Raw genomic sequence first — 23,772 nt, forward strand, 5'->3', positions numbered from 1 at the left:
TATCTGGGTCATGAAGATCTTTTTTTTGTATAGCTCTCTGTGTATTCTTGCCACCTCTTAATATCTTCTTTTTTGTGTAGGTCCATACCATTTCTGTCCTTTATTATGCCCATCTTTGCATGAAATATTCCCTTGGAATATCTGATTTTCTTGAAGAGATCTCTAGTCTTTCCCATTCTATTGTCTTTCTCTATATCTTTGCATTGATCACTGAGCAAGGCTTTCTTATCTCTCTTTGCTATTCTTTGGAACTCTGCATTCAAATGGGTATATCTTTCCTTTTCACCTTTGCTTTTAGCTTCTCTTCTCTTCTCCGCTATTTCAGACAACCATTTTGCCTTTTTGCATTTCTTTTTCTTGGGGATGGTCATGATTACTGCCTCCTGCACAATGTCATGAACCTCCATCCGTAGTTCTTCAGGCACTCTATCAAAATTAATCCCTTGAAGCTATTTGTCACTTCCACTGTATAATCGTAAGTTATTTGATTTAGGTCATACCCAAATGGTCTAGTGGTTTTCCCTACTTTCTTCAATTTAACTTTGAATATGGCTGTAAGGAGTTCATGATCTGAGCAACAGTCAGCTCCCGGTCTTATTTTTGCTGACTGTATAAACCTTCTCCATATTTGGCTGCAAAGAATGCAATCCATCTGATTTTGGTGTTGGCCATCTGGTGACGTCCATGTGTAGAGCCTTCTCTTGTGTTGTTGGAAAAGGATGTTTGCTGTGACCAGTGCGTTCTCTTGGCAAAACGCTATTAGCCTTTGCCCTGCTTCATTCTGTACTCCAAGGCCAAATTTGCCTGTTACTCCAGGTGTTTCTTGACTTCCTACTTTTGCATTCCAGTCCCCTATAATGAAAAGGACATCTTTTTTTGGGTGTTAGTTCTAAAAGATCTCGTAGGTTTTCATAAAACAGTTCAACTTCAGTTTCTTCAGCATTACTGGTCGGGGCATAGACTAGGATTACTGTGATATTGAATGGTTTGCCTTGGAAATGAACAGAGATCATTCTGCTGTTTTTGAGATTGCATCCAAGTACTGCATTTCAGACTCGTTTGTTGCCAGTGATGGCTACTCCATTTCTTCTAAGGGATTCTTTCCCAAAGTAGTAGATATAATGGTCATCTGAGTTAAATTCACCCACTGCAGTCCATTTTAGTTCCTGATTCCTGAAATGTCGATGTTCAGTGTTGCCATCCTGTTTGACCACTTCCAATTTGCCTTGATTCATGGACCTAACATTCCAGTTTCCTATGCAACATTGCTCTTTATAGCATCAGACTTTACCTCCATCACCAGTCACATCCACAACTAGGTGTTGTTTTTTCTTTGGCTCTGTCTCTTCATTCTTTCTGGAGTTATTTTTCCACTGATCTCCAGTAGCATATTGGGTACCTACCGACCTGGGGAGTTCATCTTTCATTGTCCCATCTTTTTGCCTTTTAATACTGTTCATGGGGTTCTCAAGCCAAGAATATTGAAGTGGTTTGTCATCCCCTTCTCCAGTGGACCACGTTTTGTCAGAACTCTCCACCCTGACCTCCCCGTCTTGGGTGGCCCTACACTGCATGGCTAATAGTTTCATTGAGTTAGACAAAGTTAAACTTAAGGAGGGATTTATTTTTAGACACTAAAGATATATTCCATAAAATTGGATACAAGCTTCTTTCTAAAAGTAAATCCGAGCAATATTAAAATAAGCAAACACTTATTTTAATTACATATTACATCAAGAGACTCATGAAAATACCAATCTTGGATGGCATCATTTTTCAACAGTCCTTCAAATAAGCAAATTGTCCCAACTTCCCCTCACGCTGCTCTGTTCTCCCACAACCCTTGAAGTCATACTCTTACAAACAATATATGATAATTTAGAAATGGGGAAGGGGATTTTTTTAATGTGTTTCTTCTTTAGAAAGATTTTTTAAAAATTCTTTTTTGGGAGGCATTCCAAATTCTCTTGGTATTTATTAAACACACACAGGTCAGAGCTATATGTGGCTCTGTCTGATCAAGAAAATATTACACCCAAGAGAGAAGAGGGATGAAGTAGGAAAGGGAACAAGAGGTTAGAATTTGGGTTAACAAAGGACCAACTGACCCGATATGTTCATGAGTAATGACAGATCTTCAAACTGTCTTAAATGGTAATATATTATTTTTGTTTGTGAAATTATTTTCTAAAAAAAAAAGTTTTTAGCATGAATACTAATGATTGTTATAAAAGAAAGAGGCTTTACCTGTTTATTTGTGACTTGGACATGCACGGTCCAGTACTTATATTTTAAAATGGCAATTATGATAATATAATGAAAATGATGAAATTTTCTGACCACATAAATTAGAAGAAAATTATTGTCAAATTAAGTAACTAGGTTCTATATATTTGGTTTTTTTTTATTTTATTTTTTCATTTATTTTTATTAGTTGGGGGCTAATTACTTTACAGTATTGTAGTAGTTTTTGCGGTTCTATATATTTGTATCTGGTTTTGATAAAAGGTAACTGGTTTGCTGGAAAAATATCTTACTGATGGTAACAGAATATAGTAAAATCTGAGTAATAATGAATCCAGCAAGAATAGCTATGACAAACCCAGAGAGTGTATTAAAAAGCAGAGACATCACTTTGCTGACAAAGCTTTAATTAGTCAAAGCTATGATTTTTCCATTAGTCATGTACGGATGTGAGAGTTGGACTATAAAGAAGGTTGGGTGCCAAAGAATTGATGCTTTGAACTGTGGTGCTAGAGAAGGCTCTTGAGTCCCTTAGATGCAAGGAGATCAAATCGGCCAATCCTAAAGGAAATCAACCTGAATATTCATTGGAAGGACTGATGCTGAAGCTTCAATATTTTGGCCACCCAATGTGAAGAGCCAACTCATCAGAAAAGACCCTGATGCTGGGAAAGATTGAGGGCAGGAGGAGAAGGAGGTGACAGAGGATGAGACCGAGGTGGTTGGATGGCTCAATGGACATGAGTTTTAGCAAAGTTAGGGAGACAGTGAAGGACAGGAAAGCATAGTGTTCTGCAGTTCATGGGGTTGCAAATAGTAGGACGTGATTTAGCAACTGAACAACAACAACAATAAACCTTAGGACTATGGAATTGATTCATCTTTATGGCATTCAACCTCATAGTCTTTTAATAATGTTGATCCCACAGAGATGTCACTAAGGTGCCCAGGAATAGTTACAAGTCAAAAATTAACTTGACTAAAATACTGTCTTAAAATATATTTTATGTAGCATCTATCTAAAGCCTATTTAATTCTCAAAGGAAACAAACAAACAAAAAAGCCTTCCTAGACTATGTTTCTTTCTGCAGCCATTTAATCTTTCTCTAACTTTGTTTTACAGTGTAGAAAATGAAATCTTTCTATTAGATTATGCTAATTCATATGAAGGTTACATTAAACAAAATAGTTAAGCAATATGTTATTAAGGTCAAATATTCAAGCTATTTTTATTCCTATTTATTTTTATGCCATTGGCATTCTTTCTGATGAGCTAATGTAGGAAAATATTGCTATGACTGAGTGAGTTAGATCACTGAAAACTTCACACTTTGAAAGGTTGTTCTTTAAGTGAATTGGTTGCTATAGAACTAAAAAACAAAAAAATCTGATAGGAGTAAGTGGGATTCTGAGTGCTGAATAATCCCTGGTCATGATTTTGTGCTCATATGTGAATAGGATGAGTTTAACCAGTTCTGAGTTGAAACATAAAGTGGATTGTTTCAAAATAAGATTTGAAGAATAGGAACATATTTCAATATTTGGGTGCTCTTCCTTTTATTTTGGAAAGATTATTCCTAGAACTTGGATCCCTTTTTTTTTTTTTTTTTTAATATAAGGCATCTTTAAAAAAAATCATTCCACATCAATATCCAAAGACACTAAGATTCTGGAGACTTTTCTCACATCAGTCCTGCATTTATAATTCCATGTAAATCATGGTCTGAAGCTATACTCACTTCTTGCCAGAGATATACCATTGGACTATTTTATTCACATCAATTAATTACCTTCTACCTCTCGATGCTGATTGTAACTATCTCTAGCGTACCTCTAGTCTAATTTTCTCTATCTATTCAACAGTCAACTTGCATAATTAGCTGAATGTACCTTAAACACACCAACCTCTCAACATGTTCATAATTGAACCCATTGTCTCATTAGCACTCATGCACAATGGCACTTTTATCTACCCAACCTTTCTTACAAACTTTGACAGTCATCCAAGATTTCCAGCTTGTGTTAACCTCCCTCACATGAGTGGTGACGTCTTGTCAATTTGATATTTAAAACAGCTCTTGAATAACCTATGCAGTTATTTTCTTATTATTCTTCTATACATTGATCACTCTAATGACTTTTCTTTGTTGATCAATTTATTTCGCTTTCACAGTTGTGAAAACTTCCAGAGATCACTCTAAAAAGTAAGTGTGGTCAGCTCATGCCCATTCTTATATTTATTCAAATTTGTTCTTTATCATCTTTAGAATTTAATTCAAAATCACTAACATGTCCAATTTGGCCCATGCCTACTTCTCCTGCTCCTCCCCCACTTACCCTCAGCATTCTCAACATCACATTCTTCACTTCTCAAGTGTGCTTTTCCTACCGTCAATATTTGCTTAAGGTAGCTGGAACTCCCTGATCCACCTTGTCAGGCTGCCTAAGAAGACTGGGAATCCATACCAGAGGATTTTAGGACAGATTGTGGCTAAAAAGCTGTCGTCTGTGCTCCTGCATCCGTGTGCACCCGTCTGAGGACAGACAATCTAATTTATACCTGTGAGTCTGCAAAGCCTAATACAGTGCTAGTATAGAGCATGTGCTCAATACTCACTGACAAAAATCCACAAATGGACAAACACTTGAATGGATGAAAATAAATGATGCGGGGCTTTATGAATTGAGACTGTAAAACTGTGAAATATTTCTGAGTTTTAAAACTCTCAACTTATATTTGTATATTTTGTATTCTATATATTTAAAGTAGTAAAAAATTGATTACTAAGAGCTTAACTCACATTCTCACAGACAGTGTCCAGGGGAAAAAGGAGTGGCATTACATAAATTTTGTCTACCTCTTTCATAAAAGATCATTCAAAAAGGTAATTTGAGAGAATCATAATTTATTCATGCATGACATTACCATTCTGGCTTTTCCATTAACTGGTTGAAAAAATTACTGAGTAGGTATTATGAGTGAAATATTAGGGATATAATGACGTCTGTGCTTTTAATGTCTCCATTTAGTTGAAGTTCTTAGATTTTGGACTGATATATGGAAAAGTTGAATTTGTGGTTGAGAGACTGAAGAGTAAGCATTCTTTTCCTGTTGACTAATCCATTTTGAGTTTCCCTGCAGGTGCATGAATTGACTGGAGACCTAACCTTTACAACACAGATTCAAACATATGCAGAGTTCAAGAATCTATTTGGGCTTTGGATATCTTAAACTGGGAGATGCTCACAGGTCACTATTGATAGGACTGAGTTACTAAGGTTGGTTGTTAAAAAAATAAAAAAAAGTGTAAGAGGTAACTGGACTGTCACATGAGGACAAGGAGGTGACTCCGGGTCATCTCTTTCCCCTTCACTCAGTATATTACTCTCTAGATACAGAGGCTGATAAAATATTAATTCTCTGAACACTAAAGTATATTTTAATCTTTATTTTTTCTGGAGTTACCAAAAAAGGAAGTGAATTTTTCTTCCTAATAATAGTAGGACATGGAATTATACCCCCAAGAAGGGCAAAGCAGAGATCTAAGGCAATTATAAGGGTCAATTAAGCACAAAGGTTGTTTCTGCTTCAGTAATCCAGGTAATTAAACTGAAGCAGGTTCAGGCATGTAATTGGCACAGTTCTCTTGGCTTTGGTAGCAGAGACACATGATGTTTTCACAAGTCAGGAACCAGGTTCAAGTTACAGCATTTACTCTATGATATGTCTTGAAATATAGAATGAAGTACTAGAGTTTCTAATGATATATTAGCTTATTCTAGCAATAAGCTAATTTGACAGCCATAAATTAATGAGAAAATAAAGTTTTAGATGATCCTGTGCAGATAGAATTGATACATTAAACCTTTGCTGTATATGCATACCTTTAAAATTATATAACATATACATTCATATATGTGTGTGTGCATGCTAAGCCACTTCAGTCATGTCCAAATCTTTGTGACCCTATGGACTATATAACCCACTAGGCTCCTCTGCCCATAGCTTTCTCCAGGCAAGAACACTGGAGTGGGTTGCCATGCCCTCCTCCAGGGGTCTTCCTGACCCAGGGATCGAACCTGCATCTCTTACGTCTCCTACAGCGCCCTCTGGAAAGCCCATATGTTCATATATATACACATATAAAAATATATACATTTCTTCAGTTTTGATCTCTCTTCCTCAACAGGCATCTCAATTTAACAGCTAAAACTGGATTACTTTTGGTCTCTCCCTATTTTCCAAATATGTATCTGTCCTCCCATATTCCTTGGCTCAATTTAGGATATCTTCATTCATGCAGGGACTAAAGTCATAAATATAGAAAGTGTTCAAGCTTTCACCCTTTTCTTTCAGACTTTGATTTACTCCTCCCCCTCCACACTATCCACTACGTAAGTGAAACATTCCACTGATTCTATTTCTCAAGCAACTCATGAATCTGTGTGCCTACCCCTTCCCCATTTGCCATCTCTTCTTCATAGCCATATGTTAGATCTTCCCCTTTTCTTGTCAAGACCAGTGAGCTAGCCTCCTAACTGGGAGACCACTGTATCTGTCTTGTCTCTCCCACACTTAGTCATCTATAATCAAACTACAATACAAATATCCCATGTCACTCCCAATACTGACAGATACTTAGAATCTATGGGGCCTTAGTGCTACAGAGAAATGTCTCCATTACCTGACTTCTACTTATGTCTCCATTTTCAACTCACGTGTCTCTGTCACGCAATTTTTACTCTTCTGTGGAGGACTGATGATGTCTCCCTCTTCTAGACTCACCACTGCTATGTTATACTTTCATGACCTGCCTAGTTCCTCTTCCTGGAGTTGCATTTACCTCTAGTATATCAGTTCATTCTAATTAAGTAAATCGTTCATTCATTCAAAAACTATTTATTAAGCACCAACGATGTATCAATAACCTCTGATATGCAGATTGAAAGGAAAAGAAGAGGGCAACAGAGGACAAGATGGTTCAATGTCATCACCGACTCAATGGACATGTGTTTGAGCAAACTCCAGGAGATGGAGAAGGACAGGGCAGCCTGGTGTGCTGCAGTTCATGGGATCACAAAGAGTCAGACATGACTGAGTGACTGAACAGCTACAAGAACAATGTACCAGCTCCTAAACTGAGTACTGATTATCAAATTGCGCTTCTTCCTCATCCCATTTATTTCCATTTGGTTTAGTTTTCATCAAGACCTTTTATGGGCATAATCTCCTCAGAGAATCCTGGGAGGCTGGACAATCACCTTTCCTCTGTACCTGCAAATTCCCCAATGAAAGTCCCAACCACTATTGAAGTTGTATTTACTTATCTGTCTTACCCAAAGCACTGAATTCATTCTTGGGAAAGTTCTTATGTCTTATTTTTCTTTGCATTCCCTGATTTCAGTATCTGCTCCATGACAGTTTCTTAGCAAAGAGGTTTTGAACTGAACTAAATGCTATTCCCCTGAAAGGCTACCAGAGTTAGTTAAACTTGATGCAATAATATATCCTTTCTTTTAGGTTCTTCTTTCCCTAGCAGCATTTCTTATGCTTACTCTATTCTTTCTCTCATTGTTTTCCCTCTTTTCTAACTTTGTCTCTCCTCTTTTCATTTAAATAGTTGTAAATGGTAAAGAATCTGCTTTGCAATGCAGGAGACCCAGGTTCAATCCCTGGGTCAGGAAGATCCCCTGGAGACGGGAATGGCAACCCACTTCAGTATTCCTGCCTGGAGAATTCCATGGACAGAGGAGCCTGGAGGGCTACAGTCTATGGAGTCACAAAGAGTCAGATATGACTGAGTGACTAATACACAAAGCTGCTCATGGTCTCTGTTACCTACAAGTGGTAATAGCACTGTCCACTTTCCTGGTCACAGGAGCTTATTCGTGTTTTGTCAGCAGTGGGAATTCTAAGTTTCTTGTGGTCAAAGGAAAGAATGTTTTCAAAAGGAAAGGGAGAACACAAGAATGTACTGTAAGGGCGATGCTACTAGGATCAGCGCTTTGGAATTCAATGCAATCAAATATGGGAGTGGTTGCTCTCGGCTCCTTTTAGAATCTTGAGGTCTTACTATCTCTTGAAGTTCCTGTCTTCTAATACCCATCCCACACATACAAGCACACAAGTAAATGTACACTTGCAACTACATAATGCAAATAGACACATGCTTCCTCTCATACTTTGTCATGCCTGAATTGCTCATTTCCCTAATTTATAAACTAGTAAGATCTTTACCTATTTCACAACAAGGAGATCAAACCAGTTAATCCTAAAGGAATTCAAACCTGAATATTCATTGGAAGGATTATTGATGAAGCTGAAGCTCCAGTATTTTGGCCATATAATGCGAAGAGTCGAAAAGAATCTTCACATTAAAAGATTCCTAGCATTGGAAAAGATCCTAATGCTTGAAAAAATTGAGGGCAGGAGGAGAAGGGGGTGAGAGCGGATGAGATAGTTGGATGGCATCACTGACTCAATGGACATGAGTCTGAGCAAATTCCAGGAAATCATGAAGGACAGGGAAGCCTTGAGTGCTGCAGTCAATGGGGTCACAAAGAGTCAGAGATGACTGAACGACTGAAGAAAACAATAAGATTTTACCCATTCTTTAGATGCAAGGTCAAATTCCACCAAGTTCCCATCCACTTTAATCACACTCTACTCTGATGGGAATAACCACAAACTGTGACAAATGAGCCATTTTTAACTTCTAATCCATTATGGATCAATAATATGGCAAATATAATGCAAATTAATTACTAGATAAATGGAATAAAAAAGAAAATCAGATAAAATATATCTAATATGTCACTTCAGAATGAATAGATTCGGCAGAAATAGAACCACTTTGTCAAAATGCTAAAAAGGTTTTCTAAATACTTAACCCCAGTGTCATCATGAACCAGAAATAGGATGTAAACTGGAAGCAATCCACAGACCAGGCTTTGAGAAGCACTGCTCCAAAGAAACTGTCATTAACTTACACAATAGCCCATGTGTGCATGTTCAATAAATAAAGGACAGATCTCAATAACACTAAGAGAAGACACCAGAGTTTGTGTGCGTGTGCTTTCTTTTTTTCTTATTTTGGACCTGCTTTACAATTCTCTCTTTAAAGTTTTGAAATTGTTGCTATTAGCATTATGCAAGTGATTCAGTCAGCGTTTTCAATCACTAATTCATTCCTCAACAAGTGTTTATTGAACATCATCTATATGCCAGACACAGTCCTAGATGCTAGGATCCAAATCTGCATAAACTATGGTCCTTAGTTCAGATAAATCCAAATTAAAGGCTGTGCTACAAAACAACTGGCATGTCATCTTCAAAGGTATCAGGGTCATGAAAGTCAAGGAAAGTCTGTAGAATTTTTGTACATTCATGAAGACTAACGAAACTACAAAACAAGGCACAATTTTCAGAAACAAATTCTTACACACTAAAGACCAATAGTTGAAATTTATTTGGACAACTGATGAAACTTGAATGGGATCTGGGGATTAGATAGTAGTGAATTAAGGATGTTAATTTCCTGATATATTAGTTAGCTGCAGCTGTGTTAACAAAATATGATCAACTGGGTGGCTGAAGCAACAGGAGTTTATGTTTCATAGATTTGGAGGCTGGCAAGTCATGATCAAGGAACTCACCAATTCCTTCTTTCTTGCTTTTGCTCACACATAACAGTGAGAAAGTAAACAAACCTCTGGCATCTCTTCTTATAAGAGTGCTAATCCATTAAGAGAGCACCATGCTCATTACCTTATCTAAACCTACTTAGCTACCAAAGGCCTCTCCTCCAAACACCATTACACTCGGGGCAGCTACTCTCCAAATACCATTACAGGGGGTTGGAGGAGGGGTCAGGGCTCCGACATAGGAGTGGGACTGAGTGGGCTTAGTTGCTCAATGTGTCTGACTCTTTGTGACCCATGGACTGTAGCCCTCCAAGCTCCTCTGTCCATGAGGATTCTCCAGGCAAGAATACTGGAGTGGGTTGTCATGCCCTTCTCCAGGGGATCTTCCCAACCCAGGGATCAAACCAGGCTTCCCACATGGCAGGTGGATTCTTTATCATCTGAGACACCAGGGAAGCTACATGAATATCAGGTGGGGCACAATTTAGTCCTTAGTACCTGATATTGATGATTTGATTGTGGTTATGTGGAAAATGTCTTTGTTTTTAGGGAGATACATCCTAAAGCACTCTGGGTAATATGGCATTGTGTTGGCAATTTATTTTCAAATTTTTCAGTGGAAAAGTTCTCTGTAATGTAGGTACAAGTTTTCTGTAAGTTTATGATTGTTAGAAGATATTGTTTCTGGCCTTGAGATTCTCAAGTCTACTTGGGAAGAGAGATGTGTGAGCAACTGTAATTAGGTGACATTAAATGAAGTGAAATATGGTGATATAAAAAAAGGACTGAAATGAAAGAAGGAAGGTCAGTCTGTCCAGAAGGAAAGCAGGAGAGATCGCAAAAAGAAAGTAAATCTTGAAGATCAAAATGTAAAACCAACCAGAGTCCACTGAACCCGTGTTTATTTATTAATGATTATGTGACAAAATTGGCATACTTGATTTTTATTTTCCTCTTGTGTTTGTCTTCCTGTAGAGCCATTATCTTAACTCACCATTTTCTTTTAAAATTAACAAAATGACAAAAGATTTGAGGAATTAAAGAAAAGAGTAATAACTTAAGAGCATAAGGTAAGTTGGGGATCAGATAAAAGTGTGTTCAAAAAGTGATATCTCTTAAACATCATTCTTTGCATATCATAATATATCTTGACAAAACCTTAGTTTACTGAGCTCACTCTTGCTTTCTCTTTTCCAGAATCCAGATATAGACTGAAAAAACTTTTCTGTAGGTCTTCATATTTGTTGCTAATGGCTATTATCCTCCTTAAAGTATTATATGAAATTTCCAATGAACATGGGAGAGTAAGGGTTAGAGTGCTCATTTATTTCCTTGTAGCTTATAGATACCTGTAATTCACTCACTATTGAGCAAGTATTTGCAGGGTACCTATGCAAAGGTAGCAAATTGCTTACCTAAAGGCATGCTATGATTCCTTTACATGGTTTTCTTTTTTTTCCCAATGCTTGAAATTGAGCCCATATTTAGAAACTGTGAGATTTCACATAGAAATTTCAACATTCAATTCCTTTTACCTTTAGAACTTATGGCTACTGGAACATACAGTTAGACAGAAAATGTGACTGACTGGAATGAGTAGACACAGCCCCTGTATGTTGGGCATGTGATCATCTTTTCCTCAGTCCACACCACTCCCAACTGTACAGTATTGGCCTGTTACACCCGCTTTGGCTATACTCATGGGTTCCAAAATTACCTGCACTTGTAACCCTAGCCAAACATTAGATAACAATAAATGGGAGAGCTTTGAGAACAAAGCGGCACAAAAGCATATATCTGAAATATTAAGGTTCAAGTTCTGGTCAAGCAAAGGTCAGCAATAAGCTAAAAAATTTATTTAGAAGACTGAGCAAGATTCTTTCCTCCTTCCCGATTTGTCCAATAAGAGGCTTGTAAAATCAGAGTTTGGGGCTAGTGACTTCTGCAAGTCAGATGAGGAGAAAAACTATTATGCAGTAGGCATTACTTTCAGTTTCAAAAGAGATCTTATACCCACTAATTTTTCATTTTTCTGTTAAAAATAATTTAGTACATATGTTCAAGATATTTTAAATCAATACTACCATTGAATTCAGACTAATGTGAAACCAGAGATTCTTTTAGACACAATTCAAGCCATTAATAAGTCTACCTCTGCTGGTTGAGATAATGTCAAAGATTCATTTAAACAGCACGAGTAGCAACTTGCATTATATACAAGTACTAACAATACTCTGTTTCTTCTAACAGAATTCACGCAAAGAATTGCTTCTTTTATATGTAATTTCTACTTTGCAAATAACTATCCATACTTTTAACCCCCAGAGACAACTTTGTTACTGTCTTATCAATAAAAATAATGTGTTACATGTGTATAATACTTTAAGGCTGCCAAAGTGTTTTTAGATCCATATGAGGTGATGTATAAATAATTTCAGTATCATATTTTTTAGAAATTTATATATAATTTTCTGAAACAACGATGTCTGATTTTAAGCATGAATGCAACTAAGAATCATTAAAATTCAATTTAAAAGAACTTTTACTGTATATCAAAAATCATGTGTTTATATATTTTGTATCTCATTCATCAGAAGAATTATTAACAATTACTACTGTGCTACTCCAAAGATAATAGGTAAGTAGTGGTACTTTATAACCATTTGGTAAGACTAAATATTTCTACCTGATTTCTCTCCCTTGTCACACTTCAATCCAATCTAGCTGACTGCCATTTATTCAGCACCTACTAAGTTCAAATAGGAGTAACACACAATCATTGCCCTCTAAGGGTTAACATCCTGCAGGGAAAAAAATTAAATACAAGATGAAATTTTATATGTGAAATAACATGTATGATGAGATCTATTTTTCCCAAAGCTTTATGAAGATGTAAAATGACTGATAAAAATGAGGATGAAGGGAAACATCTCTTTGAAAGCTATGAAAAGTGTCATCTGGGGTGAATCTTGAAAAAAAAAATCAGAATGTTACTCTTACATACCTAGAACACAGTTGCATAAACATCTACATTATGAGCTCTTCTTTCCCCTGACCGTTTATGTGCACATACCTAATACTTTTTATGACTCTTTACTGTAACATTTTTTCTTTACTCCTTAATTTCCTAATTCAAAGTACAAGTGAGAATCATTCTTTTGTATGCCTGCCAAAAATGTAATTATGGAAGGCCTGCTTTCATTCTATTTTAAAGTTCTATTTAAGAAAAGATTTAAAAGGCCTATTAAATAAATCATGGTACATCAAAAAAAATTGTCTAATATGCAGCCATTAGAAAGGATGAAATAGATAACATATATTGACTTAGAAGAATCTTCATAATTAAAATGTTAAAAAAAAACACAGACTCATGCATATGGTGTGAAAGCATCGTGTGCACAGATTGATATTGATATTTGTGCATATAAAGAAGGAACCTTTAAAGAAAAACACCAAAACTTTAGCAGTAGCTAACTTTGAGGGAAACATATTTTTCTATTTAGTATAATTCTCTATATGAAATACTTCAAACAACAAAAGTATTGATATTGAAAGAAATACTAAGCGTACACCATCTAATTTTTTCCCATTCTAAGATTGGAAAAAACACAGGTGTTATTTAAGTCAGTAACGTAATTCAATAATTCTTCAAGAATGAAAAATTTAACTCAAGGCAAATTTCAGAGAAGTTGAAATATCAGAAACTACATGAAAATACAAATTCAAATTCTTAAATTCCACTGAAGAATGATAATTTTAAAAACTATGTTTATAGTAAGGCAGATTTCTAATTTTATTAGAATTAAGGCTAAATTTTTTTCTGTCAGTAATCAGCAAGTCTTATTATTTTCTGTCAAAATGCCAAAAATATTGATGATAATCTCCTAGAGATAAAAGACAACACATGAAAAACACATAAATCCGGTTTATCATTTTTTGGTGCTTTAAAAAACTGGAAATAAATTATTTTTTTCATAGTAGATGACATATAAAGATTAAGTAGAATTCATAAAATCTCGGCTGTTCATTAGAAAGTGATACAATGACCCACCACAAAGGCAATTACAGATTAGAACTGGAATGTAGTAGCTAGGAAAATAAAGGATTTCCCGACCTTCTACAACAGCAATATATCACAGTTGGTCACTTCCAGAGCTACACAAGGTATTCTTGTCCATCTGTGAGGTCCACTTGTATCACTCAGCCAGAACACTCAAAATCAGTACAGGTGAGGAAACTTAGTAATTTAGAGGTACCATGATTTGCCAAATACAAACCTCACGAGCAGTGAGCAAATGCTAGTGTACCAAACACACATCAAGCACAAATCATCAGCTCAGGTAAAATAAATGCAACCTGCCTTGCGTGCCATCTTTATGACTCCTAGCTCACTGTCGTTTTTATGTTATTATCATTTTGCTTTTGCCATATGTTTTTAATCTGTACCATTCTGCCTCTTTCAGGCATTGAGCAGTTTGTCTTGAATTAGAAAATAGGTGCTAGAATGTGGAAGTGGGAGGTTGACCTACATCTGAACAATTTGCATATGATTCACCACAATTAAACAATTTGGTTTGAAATAGCTGCAATTAAGCTATTATCAGAGAAGTATCTACTAGAGTAGAAATTCTAAATTTATCCTCACATACATTCTAGCCAAGAAAAGGGACACATTTTTTGGCACTCATTAAGAAAAGCTAATACAGAATTAAATTCTTCCAAATTAAAATTTATTTTGATAAATCACTGATAGCTAATTATACTTACGGCAACTTTGGTTGTTTCTTTAAAAATGATAATTTTAAAATAAGAAGAAAACTATGAAATTATGGTAGGTTAGAGAATCTTAGTTTCTAACAATATATTGCATACGTTAATATACAAAAGTGTGTGTGTGCCCAGTCGAGTTCGACTCTTTGGAGCCCAATGGACTGTAGCTTGCTAGGCTTCTCTGTCCATGGAATTTTCCAGGCAAGAATGTGGGAGTAGGTTGCCATTTCCTCCTCCAGGGAATCTTCCAGACCCAGGGATTGAACCCACATCTCCTGCATCTCCTGCATTGGCAGGCGGATTCTTTACCACTGGGCCACCTTGGAAGCCCATACATAAGTGTATATATTACAAAATTATCTTCTTGATATATGGAAGTCATACATGGTAATGTCAAGCTATGCTAAATTTATGAAGGTAATACAAAATGTAAAATAATGAATAAATTCTGCCCACAGGGGGGGAAAAAAACTCTAAATAATATACTAAACTGTAGTAATATGTAATAGTAAGGGGTTTCCAGGTGGCTTGGACAGTAAAGAATCAACCTACATGAAGGAGACCTGAATTTAATACCTGGGTCTGGAAAATCCCTTACAAAGTTTATGACTACCCATTTTTATTTTTGCCTGGAGAATTCTTGCCAAGGACAGAGGAGTCTGGCGGGCTATAGTTCATGGGATCACAAAGAGTCAGACATGACTGAGTGACTAATATCTTCACTTTAACTTCACAGTATGTAATAATATGAAAGAAAAATTCAAACTGACAATTAAACACTATGCATCAGATGATTTCAAGTTGACAGGTAAGTAGAGATAACACATTTTTCAGATTTTCCAAATAAGCAACATTAATTATGTCTATATCTAAAAAGAGGTGTAAAGTATTAACGCATAGCTAAAACAAAAGCATTCTATTTGCCATAGAATACAAATATATTCTATAACCAGAAATAAGGGTTCTTATCCTACCTTTAGAGGCACATAAGAGGCTCTCTGATTAATCTTCAAGGATATCCTAAAAAGTAAATAGAAAATGGATGACATAGAGAGCAACAAAATAGGAGGATTGTTTTAGCGTTATTATTAACTCTGAGTGTTAGTGGTCTATTTGCTGGGGGTCTATTTACTGCGTCAAGGAATTGCTTTTTCCATCCACAAATGAGTCTGGCAGCACTGAAGGGCACATAAGCATTACAATAAAATATGTGTTGATTGACATTTTTGCTATCTGTTGGGTATGGACATAGTGATTAAGACTCTTCTTATTTACAACTATTAGCCAATTTAGCAATTTTACTGTTGATGGTAAAGGTAAAAAGGAAAAAATAATCATGCCATATTACCAAAAAAAAAAAAAAACCCTATAAAATTGCAAACACTTCTAGATTTAATAACATCTTTTTATATCATTAGGTGTCACACTGAGTGAAGTAAGTCAGAGAAGACGAAATATCATATGACATCCCTTACATGTGGAATCTAAAAAGAAATGATACAAATGAACTTACTTAGAAAACAAAAAGAGACTCACAGACTTAGAAAATGAACTCATGGCTGCTAGGGGAAGGGTAAGTTATAGACTTTGGGAAGATCATGTACGCACTGCTATATTTAAAATGGATAACCAACAAAAACTTATTGTATAGCACATGGAACTCTGCTCAATGTTATGTGCCAGCCTGGACGGGAGTGGGGATATGGGGGAGAATGGATACATGTATATGTATGGCTGAGTCCCTTCACTGTTCGCCTGAAACTATCACAGCATTGCTAATTGCCATACCGTAATAGAAAATGTTTTTGGTGTTAAAAAATAAAAATTAAATAAAAAAATACAGGTTCTAACTTGTAGTCCATTTTGTGGATACGATCACAAGATTTCAACCTGGAGTGAGATCAAGTCCCATGTTCCAGAGTTTTAAGAGAGATATTACCTGGGATAGGGAATTACTGTAAGGAAATTCTAGTGCTCTTCTTTAGAAAAGAATTGATGTTAGAACTAGGAGGTAACTTAAAAATCAACTGGTCCAACACCCTCACTTTACAAAATAAAGCAGTAGCCCATAGCTAGTTTATGGCAGAACTAGGGGCAGAATATCCATCTCCCAGCCTCATACCAACAGCATTAAGTTCCTTAACGCTTCATAACTCCCAAGATTAGAAAGGAGTAGAGAAGAGTGGAATTCTGTATTTTGCTTTGGAAAAGTTCCATCTTCCTGGTGAAGCTTCATACTCCTAACTGCATAAATGACCTATTGAATCAATATTTATTTTATCTACATCATTCAAAACTCCTTTCCTTGGTAAAGAGAGATATAGTTCTCCCTTGGTATCTGAAAGGGATTGGTCCTAGGACCTTCTCTTTCCCAAGGATACCCAAATCCCTGGATGCTCAAGTTCCTTTATAAAATAGCACAGCATTTGCATGTAACCTATGCAAACCCTCCTATATACTTTAAATTTTTTTCTTCCTCTTTTGAGATATAATTGACATATAGCACTATATAAGTTTAACGTATACAGCATAATTATTTGATTTACACACTTCACCATTTACACAATATATTTAGTGAACAGCCATCATTTCATATAGATAAAAAAATAAGTAGAAAAAAATTTTTCCTTGTGATGAGAACTCTTAGGATCACTCTTTTAACAACTCTCATATCTAACCTACAACAATGTTAATTATACTTGTCATGTGCATTACACGCCCAGTACTTATTTATCTTATTGTCATGTACATTACATCCAAAGTACTTATTTATCTTATAACTGGAAGTTTGACCTTTTGACTGCCTTCATCTAATACACCCTCCCTATAGCTGTACCTCTGATAACCACAAATATGATCTCTTTTTCTGTGAGTTTGCTTATTTGCTTTGAAGTATAATTGACCTGCAACACTATGCTCTTGGTACACAACAAAGTGATTTGATATTTCTTTCCATTTCAAAATGATCATCATGATAATTCTCATTATTGTCTGTCACCCTACAAAGATACTACATAATTATTGACTATATTTCCCACTGCAGATGGTGACTATTATTCCCACTGCAGCCATGAGATTAAAAGAGGTTTGCTCTTGGAAGAAAAGCTTTGACAAACCTAGACAGCGTATTGAAAAGAAGAGACATTACTTTGCAGACAAATTTCCATGTAGTCAAAGAACTACTGGTTCTTCCAGTGGTCACGTGTGGATGTGCGAGCTGGACCATAAAGAAGGCTGAGCGCCGAAGAACTGAGGCTTTTGAACTGTGGTGCTTGAGAAGACTCTTGAGAGTCCCTTGGACTGCAAGGAGATCAAACCAGCCCATCCTAAAGGAGATCAGTCCTTAATATTCATTGGAAAGACTGATGCTGAAGCTGAAACTCCAAGTTTGACCACCTGATGTGAAGAACTGACTCATTTGATTGAAGGCGGGAGGAGAAACGGGGTGACAGAGGATGAGATGGTTGGATGGCATCACTGGCTCAATGGACGTGAGTTTGAGCAAGGTATGGGAGACAGTGAAGGACAGGGAAGACTGGGTGTGCTGCAGTCCACGGGGTCAGAAAGCACTGGACACAACTTAGCAACTAAACAACAACAACAGTATTTCCCACACTCTCCATTTTATACGTCTGATTCATTTATTTTGTATCTGGAAGTCTGTATATTTTATTAATCTCCCTCTTCTATTTCTCTCCTTCCATACACTTTAAATCATCTCTAGAGCAGTAAAATACCTTATACAATGTAAATGCTATGTAAAGAGTTATCTAAATAGAAAATTCAGGTTTGCATTGTGAAACTTTCTAGAATACATTTTTAATACTTTCCAAACAGCGGTAGGTTGAGTCTGTGGATGCAGAATCCCTGGATATGGAGGGCCAATTAAACTAAAGAGTTAAATGACAGGATTCTAGTAATAAACTTCTTATAATCAGTGACAAAAGTCGTGGGGGGGGGGGGGGAAACAAGGGAAAAAGAAAGAGCTACAAAACTGGCAAAAACTGTCATGAACACTATAAGCAGGGTATGAGAGAACCAACACAGTTCAATTCAGTTCAGTTCAGTTGCTCAGTCGTGTCCGAATCTTTGCGACCCCATGAACTGCAGCATGCCAGGCCTCCCTGTCTATCACCAACTCCTGGAGTTTACTCAAACCCATGTCCATTGAGTCAGTGATGCCATCCAACCATCTCATCCTCTGTTGTCCCCTTCTCCTCCTGCCCTCAATCTTTCCCAGCATCAGGGTCTTTTCAAATGAGTCAGCTCTTTGCATCAGGTGGCCAAAGTATTGGAGTTTCAGCTTCAACATCAGTCCTTCCAATGAACATCCAGGACTGATCTCCTTTAGGATGGACTGGTTGGATCTCCTTGCAGTCCACTGGACTCTCAAGAGTCTTCTCCAATACCACAGTTCAAAAGCACCAATTCTTCTGCATTCAGCTTTCTTCATAGTCCAACTCTCACATCCATACATGACCATTGGAAAAACCATAGCCTTGACTAGATGGGACCTTTGTGGACAAAGTAATGTCTCTGCTTTTTAATATGCTGTCTAGGTTGGTCATAACTTTCCTTCCAAGGAGTAAGCATCTTTTAATTTCATGGCTGCAATCACCATCTGCAGTGATTTTGGAGCGCAGAAAAATAAAGTCAGCCACTGTTTCCACTGTTTCCCCATCTATTTGCCATGAAGTGATGGGACCGGATGCCATGATCTTAGTTTTCTGAATGTTTAGCTTTAAGCCAATAGAGTGAAAAACTCTCCTCTTTCACTTTCATCAAGAGGCTCTTTAGTTCTTCACTTTCTGCCATAAGGGTGGTGTCATCTGCATATCTGAGGTTATTGATATTTCTCCCGGCAATCTTGATTCCAGCTTGTGCTTCATCCAGTCCAGCGTTTCTCATGATGTACTCTTCATATAAGTTAAATAACCAGGGTGACAATATACAGCCTTGACGTACTCCTTTTCCTATTTGGAACCAGTCTGTTGTTCCATGTCCAGTTCTAACTGTTGCTTCCTGACCTGCATACAGGTTCCTCAAGGGGCAGATCAGGTGGTCTGGTATTCCCATCTGTTTAAGAATTTTCCACAGTTTATCGTGTAGCACTTCACATAAAATCTTTTTACTAGGCAGTCTTCAAGGGAAGTCTAACAGTGCTCTTTAAAAAATGGTTCCCCTCTCTAAACTGATTTGTATAACTATAGGCAGTAATGAAATCATCTGCTATCCAACTAAACTTCATTAAAAATACATATTTATTATATGGACAGTCATTTGTGATTCTTAATAAAATGCAATTTTTGTAACAATAACAATGGCTTATTAAACCATTTCCTATGCATGCCTTTGTAAGATGGACAGTAACCCCTGGCCCCCAGTTTGTGTTGCTGTTAACAGTAACCGCTACATTTTCAGAAAATGCAATAACAGAGTCAACATTACAAAAGAATAGAATCCACCCCTGTACTAACAAGATCTAGAATTTTGAGAGACTGAAGTTGAGCATGCAGCAATGTCACCCCTGTGGGGATGTTTTCTTGTTCTGTAAACTCAGGTACAGCCTGTGTTTGCCCTGCTGGAAGCTCACAGTATCACAGTAAGATGTCATTCTGCTTGCTGGACAAACTCAATGATTAATTCATGTTTCCACTGCAGAATGTCAAAGGATGAGAGTCACAGTTTAAAAGTTACATCAGATATCAAAAAGACATGGAATAAAAAAGTGTTTCCAAATGTGAAATTTAAACATTTGGAGTGTAGCTAGTCAAAGTACTAGTGTCTCAAAGAAGATAAAGCATTATTTAGTAATAAGAGATATTTGTTGGATTTTATTGCTACAATTTTTCAATTATACTTAAATCATGAGGAAAGAATTCTGAAAAATAAAAATTGTTTCTGTGAGCCAAAGTTTAAGCAACTTAACCCAACCATATTTAAGAGAAATAAAGTCCTGGAATGAATTACAAGGAAATACATTCTTTGAAATTTTGGTAAGTAATAAAGTAAAAATGTTTCTACGTTTTTCTATTTAGAGGTCAGCTCTCTTACAAATATATAAATATAAACATATACATAGTATTGTGGGGGAACACATTTACATTGTACACAAACAAGTATGGTTAAACACTGAAATATATATTTTAATCCATTATGTATTTTATGTTCTCAAATATCTTTGGCTAGAGACTAGGGTTTTGGCTTTATAAACAACTCTAATATCAGGGTTATAATAAATAAACATGTCTATGCATCTCAAAGTGACATACACAGTATAAATCATTGTCGCTTTAGGGTAAGATTACCAGAGATACAAGATTAGTGTGAGATACAAGATTTTGTAGACAGTTGGAGAAGGAAGAAGTGAATGTCAAATTATGATTTTTAATATGAAATTAATTAGAAGCTCTCTTATTTTCTGCTTTCCTCTTCCACTGAGGAGACTACTGTTTATTAAAGATGCCACCAAAAAACAAAAGATATCCTGTTTAGAAAAATGCAGTATAAACAATCAAAAGAGTTTAAAATGTTGTATAAATCTAACTGTGCTTTCGGGCTTCCCAGGTGGCTCAGGGGTAAAGAATCCACTTGCCAATGCAAGAGACACAAGAGACTTGGGTCCAATCCCTGGGTCAGACAGGTCCCCTGGAGTAGGAAACGGCAATCTGCTACAGTATTCTTGCTTGGGATATTCCACACAGAAGAACTTGGTGGTCTACAGCCCCTGGGGTCACAAAGAGTCAGATAGAGCTGAGTGACTGAGAACGCACACACAACTATGTTTTCATTCCTAAAGTCTTTCGTTCTTTCATCAGAATAAGAGGACTCAACAGTGTATATTCCACAGAGAAAGTTGCTTAATGCATTTAAGAAAAGCAGAATTAGACTGTAGCATTTCAGTCTCAGCACACAGAACAACCAACTATATGTCTTCATGTTACATCTCTAACATAAAATATGCATGCTTTATCCTCGACCCAGGGATTGAACCTGGGTCTCCTGCATTGCAGGCAGATTCTTTAACATCTGAGCAACCAGGGAAGCCCATAGAGAATTATATTTCAAATATTTATTAAAATATAATTTGAATTTATGGTTAACAGGGGGGAATGGTGGGGGTTGGTAGGGTGTTTGGAATTGAAACATACAAGCTGTTATATTTAAAATGGATAACCAACAAGGACCCACTATATAGCACAGGGAACTCTGTTCAGTATTCTGTAACAAGTTATTGGAAAAAGAATTTAAAAGGGGTGAAAAGTGAAAGTGTTAGTTGCTCAGTCATTTCTGACTTTTTGCAACCCCTTGGACTGTAGCTCACCAGGCTCCTCTGTCCATATTTTCCAGTCAAGGATACTAGAGTGGTTTGCCATTTCCTTCTCCAGGGTATCTTCCAGACCCAGGGATTGAACCTAGGTCTCCCCTATTGCCGGCAGACTCTTTACCTTCTGAGCCACCAAGGAAGCCCCCTGAAAAGGGGTAGATACATGTATATATATGGCTGAGTCACTTTGTTGTATAGCTGAAACTAACACAGCATTGTTAATCAACTATACTCCAAAATAAAACAAGAAGTTTAAACAATTTAAAAAAATTGAATTTAGATGTTTTGTATTACCTGTGGACCAACTGGGTTAAAACCTTTTTGATGTCTAGATAAGTTTATTATTTTACATATAAATGCTGCTGCTGCTGCTGCTAAGTTGCTTCAGTTGTGTCCGACCCTGTGCGACCCCATAGACGGTAGCCCACCAGGGTCCCCTGTCCCTGGGATTCTCCAGGCAAGAAAACTGGAGTGGGTTGCCATTTCCTTCTCCAATGCATGAAAGTGAAAAAGTGAGAGTGAAGTCACTCGGTCGTGTCTGACTCTGAGTGACCCCATGGACTGCAGCCTACCAGGCTCCTCCATCCATGGGATTTTCCAGGCAAGAGTATACATATAAATAGATGCATACAAATGTATACTATAATATTTAAAGTAAAGCCTAATTTTATTATCACAGCATATGTTTTCCATTGATTTCCACTACGCTGAGTACTGCCATTTTAAGAATAGTGGGCAAGAAAACTTTCACATTTTTAGCTTTGAGGTTCACGTCTAGCTTCTCTTCATATTACATGATGTCTCCTGGTACTGTATTTTTACTTGAAAACCAATATCCTTCTATGTGGATCAACACAGAAGAATAAGATTAAAAAATAAAGTTCCATTTAAAAATAGTAAATTTCTGACTTTATTAATAAACTATAAATTTTTCAGTTCAGTTCGGTTCAGTCACTCAGTCGTGTCCGACTCTTTGCAACCCCATCAACTGCAGCACACCAGGCCTCCCTGTCCATCACCAACTCCTGGAGTTTACTCAAACTCACGTCCACTGAGTCGGTGATGCCATCCAAACATCTCATCCTCTGTTGTCCCCTTCTCCTCCTGCCTTCAATCTTTCCCAGCATCAAAGTCTTTTCCAATGAGTCAGCTCTTCGCGTCAGGTGGCCAAAGTATTGGAGTTTCAGCTTCAGCATCAGTCCTTCCAATGAACACCCAGGACTGATCTCCTTTAGGATGGACTGGTTGGATCTCCTTGCAGTCCACTGGACTCTCAAGAGTCTTCTCCAACACCACAGTTCAAAAGCACCAGTTCTTCAGAGCTCAGCTTTCTTTATAGCCCAACTCTCATATCCATATGTGACTACTAGAAAAACCATAGCCTTGACTAGAAGGACATTTGTTGACAAAGTAATGTCTCTGCTTCTTAATATGCTGTCTAGGTTGGTCAAAACTTTCCTTCCAAGGAGTAAGCGTCTTTTAATTTCATGACTGCAATCACCATCTGCAGTGGTTTTGGTGCCCCCCCACCCCCAAAAGGTAAAGTCAGCCACTGTTTCCACTGTTTCCCCATCTATTTGCCATGAAGTGATGGGACCGGACGCCATGATCTTGGTTTTCTGAATGTTGAGCTTTAAGCCAACTTTTTCACTGTCCTCTTCCACTTTCATCAAGAGGCTCTTTAGTTCTTCTCCACTTTTTTCCATAAGGGTGGTGTCATCTGCATATCTGAGGTTATTGATATTCTCCTGGGAATCTTGATTCCAGCTTGTACTTCCTGCAGCTCA

The 23,772-nt window shown here is 36.9% G+C and overlaps 1 protein-coding gene across 5 annotated transcripts in view; it reads right to left on the reverse strand.

The window, feature by feature from the left end:
* Nucleotides 1–23,772, reverse strand: part of LOC122428683 — a 673,994-nt gene that overhangs the window by 134,513 nt on the left and 515,709 nt on the right. For 4 of the 5 annotated variants that reach the window (XR_006265790.1, XR_006265789.1, XR_006265791.1 and 1 more), the window contains one exon: nt 15,633–15,678. The gene's annotated coding sequence lies outside the window, so the exon portion shown is untranslated. Of the gene's footprint in view, nt 1–15,631; nt 15,679–23,772 lie in introns of those variants that run through there. The other variant, XM_043448697.1, reaches the window with a different exon arrangement.

The sequence above is a fragment of the Cervus canadensis genome, chromosome 27 (genome assembly GCF_019320065.1).
Source record: "Cervus canadensis isolate Bull #8, Minnesota chromosome 27, ASM1932006v1, whole genome shotgun sequence".
NCBI lineage: Eukaryota > Metazoa > Chordata > Mammalia > Artiodactyla > Cervidae > Cervus > Cervus canadensis.